The following is a 7,364-nucleotide window of genomic DNA, read 5'->3' as shown; positions in this document are numbered from 1 at the left end:
AACTGATTGGTCAGACATGCTGACACCCCCTTCCGGAGACCAGGACCCGAAGCAGATACCTGCGCCGATAAAGGAAAACACGGCCGTAGGCAGAACTGCAAGCTAGAAGGCTACACCGGACATCGCCCCTGGCAACCAGCATACACGGAAAACACCGCAGCCAGTACACCAAGACAACCAGATCCAATACCTAAAGGCAGCATAAAGAGGGAAATACAGAATGCACGCACACCACAGATAAGCAGAAAACAGAACAAAAAAAAAAAAACTCTGTGAAAGTTCACTTGTTCATTCTGTCACGAGTTGGAGGTCCCAGGAGAGACCACCGCGTCATCAAGCAATAAACAAACGGAAATCAGGTACAGACACACAAGAGTTTATTGCACAAACAAAAACCAGGGAAGGCAGCACAGACAAAACATGAGCTCTATGTACCGTCAGCAAAGTGGGAGAAAACCCCCACTGCGCCACTGTCTAGTAATACTCCAGAGGAGCATGACTAAGCAACTCCTGGTATTCACTAGGGCCCCAGAAGGTAGGGTTAGGCTTTGCCGCAGGGAGTTGCCGGGGTCCACTCTGGAGCGTGAACTAGACAGTGACAGCAAGAACGAATGGACAACAGGTACCAGAAGGTCCTGACGGCACATAGGCAAACATAACAGACAGGCAAATACAAAACAGGGCAACTAATAACACAAGCATAAATACATAGCAAGGAAACAGGAGTGACAATGAGCAGAGAAGGACTTGCTCCACCAGTAGTAAACTGCATGGCCTTGCGCATTGCACTCTGCTGCAAAGACAGGTGCAGCAAGGGCTTGCTGAACAGAGACATGAATACACACAAGGTAACTAAAACATAACTGACAGAACATATAACAGAAACACAGGAAAGAGGACATCAAAGGGAATGAACAAGTAGGAAACCCACAGAGCACAGACAGACAGACAGACACGGATCCCATGGGTCAGCAGCATGGGAGAGTGAGTACAAACAGGAGCAGGACAAGACAACACACACCAGGAGAGCTGACACAGAACTGAGGAAACCTCAGCCTTATATACAGGTTCCATGGGTGCAGCAGAGAGGCCACACCCATGGAGCAGACAGAGGATTAACTCCTAATAGGAACACAGGGGAGTTAACCCATACAGAACCACAAATAACACAGAAACGAAACTTCAGCGAGGAGCGCCGAACGAGCAAGGACGGAAGGTCACAGCCAGAGGTAACGACTGTGACAGAGAGCCTGCCCAGAAGGATTCAGGCAGTGTTGAAAGCCAAAGGTGGATTTATAAATTACTAGCAAAATAATTAAAATTTAAATTTTTAATTTTAGGAGCAAAGCAGTAACAATGCAGTTACATGAGGAGAATGTGCAGAACTAATCATATGCCAAATAGTTGCAAGTCCAATTTATGTATGAGATAGCCAAGATGATTGTCCATAAAATGATGGTAGTCTCACGTTCAAAGCTGTAGTTCAAGGTGAGATATGGAGCCTGAAAATCAAAAGTTCAAACCATTGTTACCCATTTGCTCATCAGTGTATGCACAGTATATGTATTTAAGAAACGGATGGAGCGGCTTCCTGAGAGAGCAATCTTTATTAGCCTAGAAGGAGATGGTTGTGAAGAAGTTGCTAGGGAGAAGGGGATCCTGTGCAAATAGTTGCTGTGGGACCTAGTCATTTCTAGTTAAGCCACTTGTGATGACCCCACATCTCTGGAGCCGATTATTTAGATCTTGCAACATGACACATAAATCCTTGGGAAAAATTTAGTCCTGTGTTCAGAGTGTCCGAGAGTATCAAAATATGTAAAAATGCGATTCCTTAGTGGTGGGTACCTTTTGATGGCTAAATGAAAAGGTGATGACAAAATTACAAGACTACTACTACTATTGCATGTTATTACACAGTATTTAAAGATTCACATATATAGGATTAGTGCGGTGGATGAGATGTGATGTCCGGTACAGCAGATTAATAGAAGTAGAGGAGTAAAGACGGTTGTAGCAGTAAATTGTCCAAGCAGTTACAGATAAGTGTAGAAATGTTATTGTCCATCTATATCCATTCAATGAATTTCAAGAACCCAGGTGGTCTAATAGGTGAATTCCTAAGAGATGTAGAAGGTCTTGGTTCTAGGAGACACATTCATTCCTGATCTGAGTGTGTCAAAGTTTGTAATCAGCTTGTACTCCCAGGCAGGTGACCATTAAAAGGTCACCATCAGCTTGTGTTTATAAGCTAATGATGTCCTTTGACACACTAAGATCAGGAATGAATGAATCCTCAATCTACTTATACCCTTTGCACTAAGCAAAATCCTTCTTTGATGGCCAAGGAACCCCAGTTCATCCATTTGTCAAGTTTAGTAAAACAATTGTTAAATGTGTTTTACCTAACCTGCAGATCCTAAATTTGTAGTCGCCCAGTTACAATCTAGGCTATGGACACCTTCAGGGCAATTTTTTTTTTCATTTCTGCAAATTTTGGGCTAAAAAGCATTTCAATAGTTTTCTAAATTGTTTAAATCTTTTTTTAAATTTTCATCAGTTTTTGTGATGCATTAGGTTAAATATTATTTTATTTGCAGACTGTCAGCTGACAGCTCATGTAAAGCCCGATCTTTGATTGCCTGACCTCATAAACACTCATTATAGATAAACTCTTATCAAACTGATAAGTAGTGTTGAGTGTGAATACTCTAATTGCAAATTTTTATCGGTACTTCGAGAATTCGCGAAAATCTACAATAGTGATATATCTTCGTAATAGCGAATAGCGAATATTCTAGATTTTTTTTATCACTAGATAAACCTATAATCTTTTCTCAGTTATTGTATATAGCTTCTCTTAATCCTTATTATTATGCTATATATCATCCATACCTTTTTTTCTTTATAGTTATTATTTTACCTATCATTAATAGACTTTTATAATATATATTTTCTTACCTATGATTAATAATTTATTTTTATAGATGCTATATTATTTTATTTTTAAAATAAATTATTACATATAGCAGATAATCACACAAAACTGTATGCCAAAAGCTGGGTATGTGCAAGCCAACAACCTATCCATGGGACAGGTACAGTAAGCATGCTTTACAATAGCAGCCTTGTGCATGTCTTTCCCATATCCCCAAGTTTATGCAAATAAGTTTACATGACAAAACAGTATAGAAAGGTTATTGAATATAATGTTAGGACAATTAGAAAACTGAAATTTTTTATGCAACCCTCATAAGCAGTGAGAGAAGAGTTAGCTGGCATCCCAATTTTTTTTATTTTTTTTTGTCACCCTAATGATAATGATCTAGGTGCGCAGGTCCCCCAAGCCATCCAACTGAAATCAAGCAACTTTGAGGCTTACTGGCTTTCTCCTGTTCTTATATGTCTCATAGTGAACAAGGCTACCATTGTAAGGTATGCTGACTGTACCTATTTCATGGATAGGTTGTTGGCTTGCACACACCTGGCTTTTGGCATGCAGCCTTTGTGTAATTGTTTGTTATAGGTAATGATATTGCACGTGCAATATGCACATATTACATTGACAATTTTTGCAATCAGGAATTTATGGTGAATAGTCAGCAAAAAATTAGCTAAATATTGCAAATTTGAATATGGCCTATGCGCTGATCACTACTGATAAGAATACGGTTTAATTGAGTGTTTATAAGGTCACAGATTCACCTGAGCCGTCAGCTGATGGAACTCAGGAGAGACAGTCTCCAAATAGACTAATCTTTAACCCCATGTGTGATGAACTGCCACCGCCGCGGCCACAATACGTCACAAAACCGTCACAGCGCCCTTAGTGGTCAATTCGCAACAGGCCTCCCAACCAATTTCAGCACACCGACAGTCTAACTTGAGTCCGTACAGTCGATAGGCTGAAAGCGCGGGGATTGGACCGCAGATTGACCACAAGTTAGCGTGTGAGCGACCGGACCGGAACCCCACACAGGGTAGTTTAACTGCCACCACCTTGCAATTTATGGGAGCAAGGAACCCACTATCTGGATAACAGAGCCGAGTAGCTTTCTCTTCGGAGAGGCTAGGGTAAGTTTTTGCAGTGTTTGAAAGCAGGCATATGGCTAGAGAAATGACTTGGAGGTCATTTATTATATATATACAATACAACTTCTCAATATGTGCAATGATTAAGGAAAGTATAGACCAATAAACAAAAAGGGAGAAAAGAAAGAAAATACTTATTTTCCGCAGAAAAGATGTCCGTTGGTGAAATAGTCCGTTGCAGGGATAAAGTCCAAGAAACCTTTGTCCAGAGTGTAATAATCCAAATATGCCTACAGCCCACGGGTTCTCTGGCTGAGGCCCTCTTCAGGTGTTGTTAAAAGTGGAGAACTTCTTTAGCAGATTCTAGGCCCTTGTTATAAGGATCTCAGAATCAAGGCGGGGAATTGAGAGTCCGTCTGTATTTCTGAGATGAATGCCAGTTCTGAAATAGGGTATGTGCCATATCTCGGGATGTCTCCGCTGTACATAAGTAACGAGCACAGATTCACATTCCCCACAAAATATGGAGTTCAGGGATATCAAATATGACTATTATAACCTGTTTTATGATGGGGTAACGCCATAACTTTACCGGGGCATCCATGGGCGTCCGCAGAAATTTTTCCAGGGGGGGGCATAATTTTATTGACATCCATGCTCTGCTTGTTTCTGAGAATGTAATGAAGGGGAGGGGCATATTCATTATCACAAAGTATAATAACGCATGAGCTGTGCAGTGGTGGATCCAGAGCCTGGTCTCGGGAGGGGCACTTCCAGATTATTTTCTGTCCGCCGCCACAAAACAATGGTGCTTATAGAACAGACTACACAGTGTAGAGGTATACTGTATATTGTGTGCACAGTGTAGAGGTATACTGTATATTGTGTGCACAGTGTAGGCTATATGTGTATAACATAAACATATTTCACATGAAAACTTACAATTACTTGGCTTGGCCCTTGGGGATCTCGGACACCACTTCAACACTTGGCTGGGGGGCTCGGCGGAGCTGATGTTGTGTTTTATCCTAATGAGAAAGATTTCATAATAAGGATTTGGAGAAGGGGCAGAGGAATAGCAGAGCAGGGAGAGGATGGTGCTGCTACTAGGGGGTCATACCATGTGGGAGTAATAAAGCCCACCATAAATATACCATAAAAATACCCCCTTGTAATGCCCCCAGTTGAGCTAATGTCCCCATAGTGCCCCCATAATGTGCCAGTATAAAATACCCCTATATAGTGCCCCCAGTAAATGCCTCCATAGTGCTCCTCTCCCCCCGTCCTCCTAGTGCCCCCCATAATGTACCAGTATAAAATGCCCCAGTAGATGCCTACAGTGTCCCCCATAATTTGCAAGTATAACATACCCCTTTTTAGTGCCCCCCATAGATGACCCTATAGTACTCCTCTCCCCCCTTCCTTATAGTACCCACCATAATGTGTCCCAGTATAAAATTCTACTGTACAGAGCCCCCCATATAAAACACGCCTTCTTTGTGGCCTCAGTAAATGCCCCTATAGTGCTCCAAATAATGTGCCAGTAATAACAGCCCCCCCATCATGTGCCAGTAATAACAGCCCCCCCATCATGTGCCGGTAATAACAGCCCCCCCATCATGTGCCAGTAATAACAGCCCCCCCATCATGTGCCAGTAATAACAGCCCCCCCATCATGTGCCAGTAATAACAGCCCCCCATCATGTGCCAGTAATAACAGCCCCCCATCATGTGCCAGTAATGACAGCCCCCCCATTATGTGCCAGTAATGACAGCCCCCCATTATGTGCCAGTAGCCAGAGCCCCCCATCATGTGCCAGTAGCCAGAGCCCCCCATTATGTGCCAGTAGCCAGAGCCCCCCATTATGTGCCAGTATCCAGAGCCCCCATTATGTGCCAGTAGCCAGAGCCCCCCATTATGTGCCAGTAGCCTGAGCCCCCCATTATGTGCCAGTAGCCAGAGCCCCCCATTATGTGCCAGTAGCCAGAAACCCCCATTATGTGCCAGTAGCCAGAGCTCCCCATTATGTGCCAGTAGCCAGAGCCCCCCATTATGTGCCAGTAGCCAGAGACCCCCATTATATGCCAGTAGCCAGAGGCCCCCATTATGTGTCAGTAGCCACCAGTATTGTACATAAAAAAAAATAAACACTTATACTTACCTCCTTTGCAGCGTTGCGATGCAGGCCTCTTCCGGCCTCTTCCGGCCTGTGTCCCGCGCTGTACGGCTCAGGCGGCGTGATGACGTCATCGCGCCGCCTGCATCGGCCTCTGATAGGCTGCAGGCACTAGGCCGGCAGCCTATCAGAGGAAGGGAAAGGGACACGCCTCTCCCTCCGCTGCCTCAGCACAGTCATCTGTATCGCTGTCCTGAGGACGGCGATACAGATGACTATGGAGATGAACGCTTCCACAATAGAAGCGTTCATCTCCCTGTACCCCGCCGCCCCCCCCCCCCACTTCTGAGCAGCTCGGGGGGACAATCTTTCCAAAGGGGGGGGCGATTCCAGGGGGGGGCGCTTTCCCCCCCTTGCCCCCTACTGCGGACGCCCATGGGGGCATCTACTAGAGTTATGTTTGTCATATGTAAATGTCCAGTGAATTCTGAGGGACAAGATGACGTAATTTTTATGTCCGTAAGATGCATGGTCTCTCTTAAAAAGGGTAAAAATCATATCTCAGATCGCGGTGCCTGACTGTCTATAGTTTCACCCAGGTAACTTCCTTTTCAGGAAACTGACTTCTTATTTACCAGGGATGCAGACAAATAGCCACTGTCTGATCAGTTAATTGTAGAGGACGCCGTAATAAAGTTAGCATTCGGTCCATTTCCAGTTTTAGCTGTGACAGACAGTCTGAAGCATTCTGGCCTCTATTGACTGACTTGAACAAAAGGACCCTTTTGTTCTCTGGGTACATAGAAGGAGACGCTCTGAGTAATCAGATTGTAAGCTCTGGGGGCCCTATGGAAATAAGGACTGTTTAATAGGCCCATTAATCGGTAAGGGATAGTAAATTCATAATATGGTGAGGATGGTTCAATATTCTCGCGGAGCATCCGTGATACCATGTATCACAAAAACTGCTTAAAACATTTAAGAAAAAACAATTGAAAATTATTTTTTTTTACCCAAAATGAGTAAAATGTATTAATAAAATGGGTGTCCATACCCTTTAAAATAGATGTTTTTTTTTTTCTTCAAACCTTGTATTAGAGAGGGATAGAGTGACAATCCTGTTCACGTTGCATTGCATCTTACACAAGAAACAGAGAGGAACAGAGATGTAAGCTGACCTTCCCACAGGCTGAGAAAAGCAATGATTGTTATTGA

The sequence above is a fragment of the Bufo bufo genome, chromosome 1, assembly GCF_905171765.1.
Source record: "Bufo bufo chromosome 1, aBufBuf1.1, whole genome shotgun sequence".
Classification (NCBI taxonomy): Eukaryota; Metazoa; Chordata; class Amphibia; order Anura; family Bufonidae; genus Bufo; species Bufo bufo.
This window is presented reverse-complemented; position numbering follows the sequence as displayed.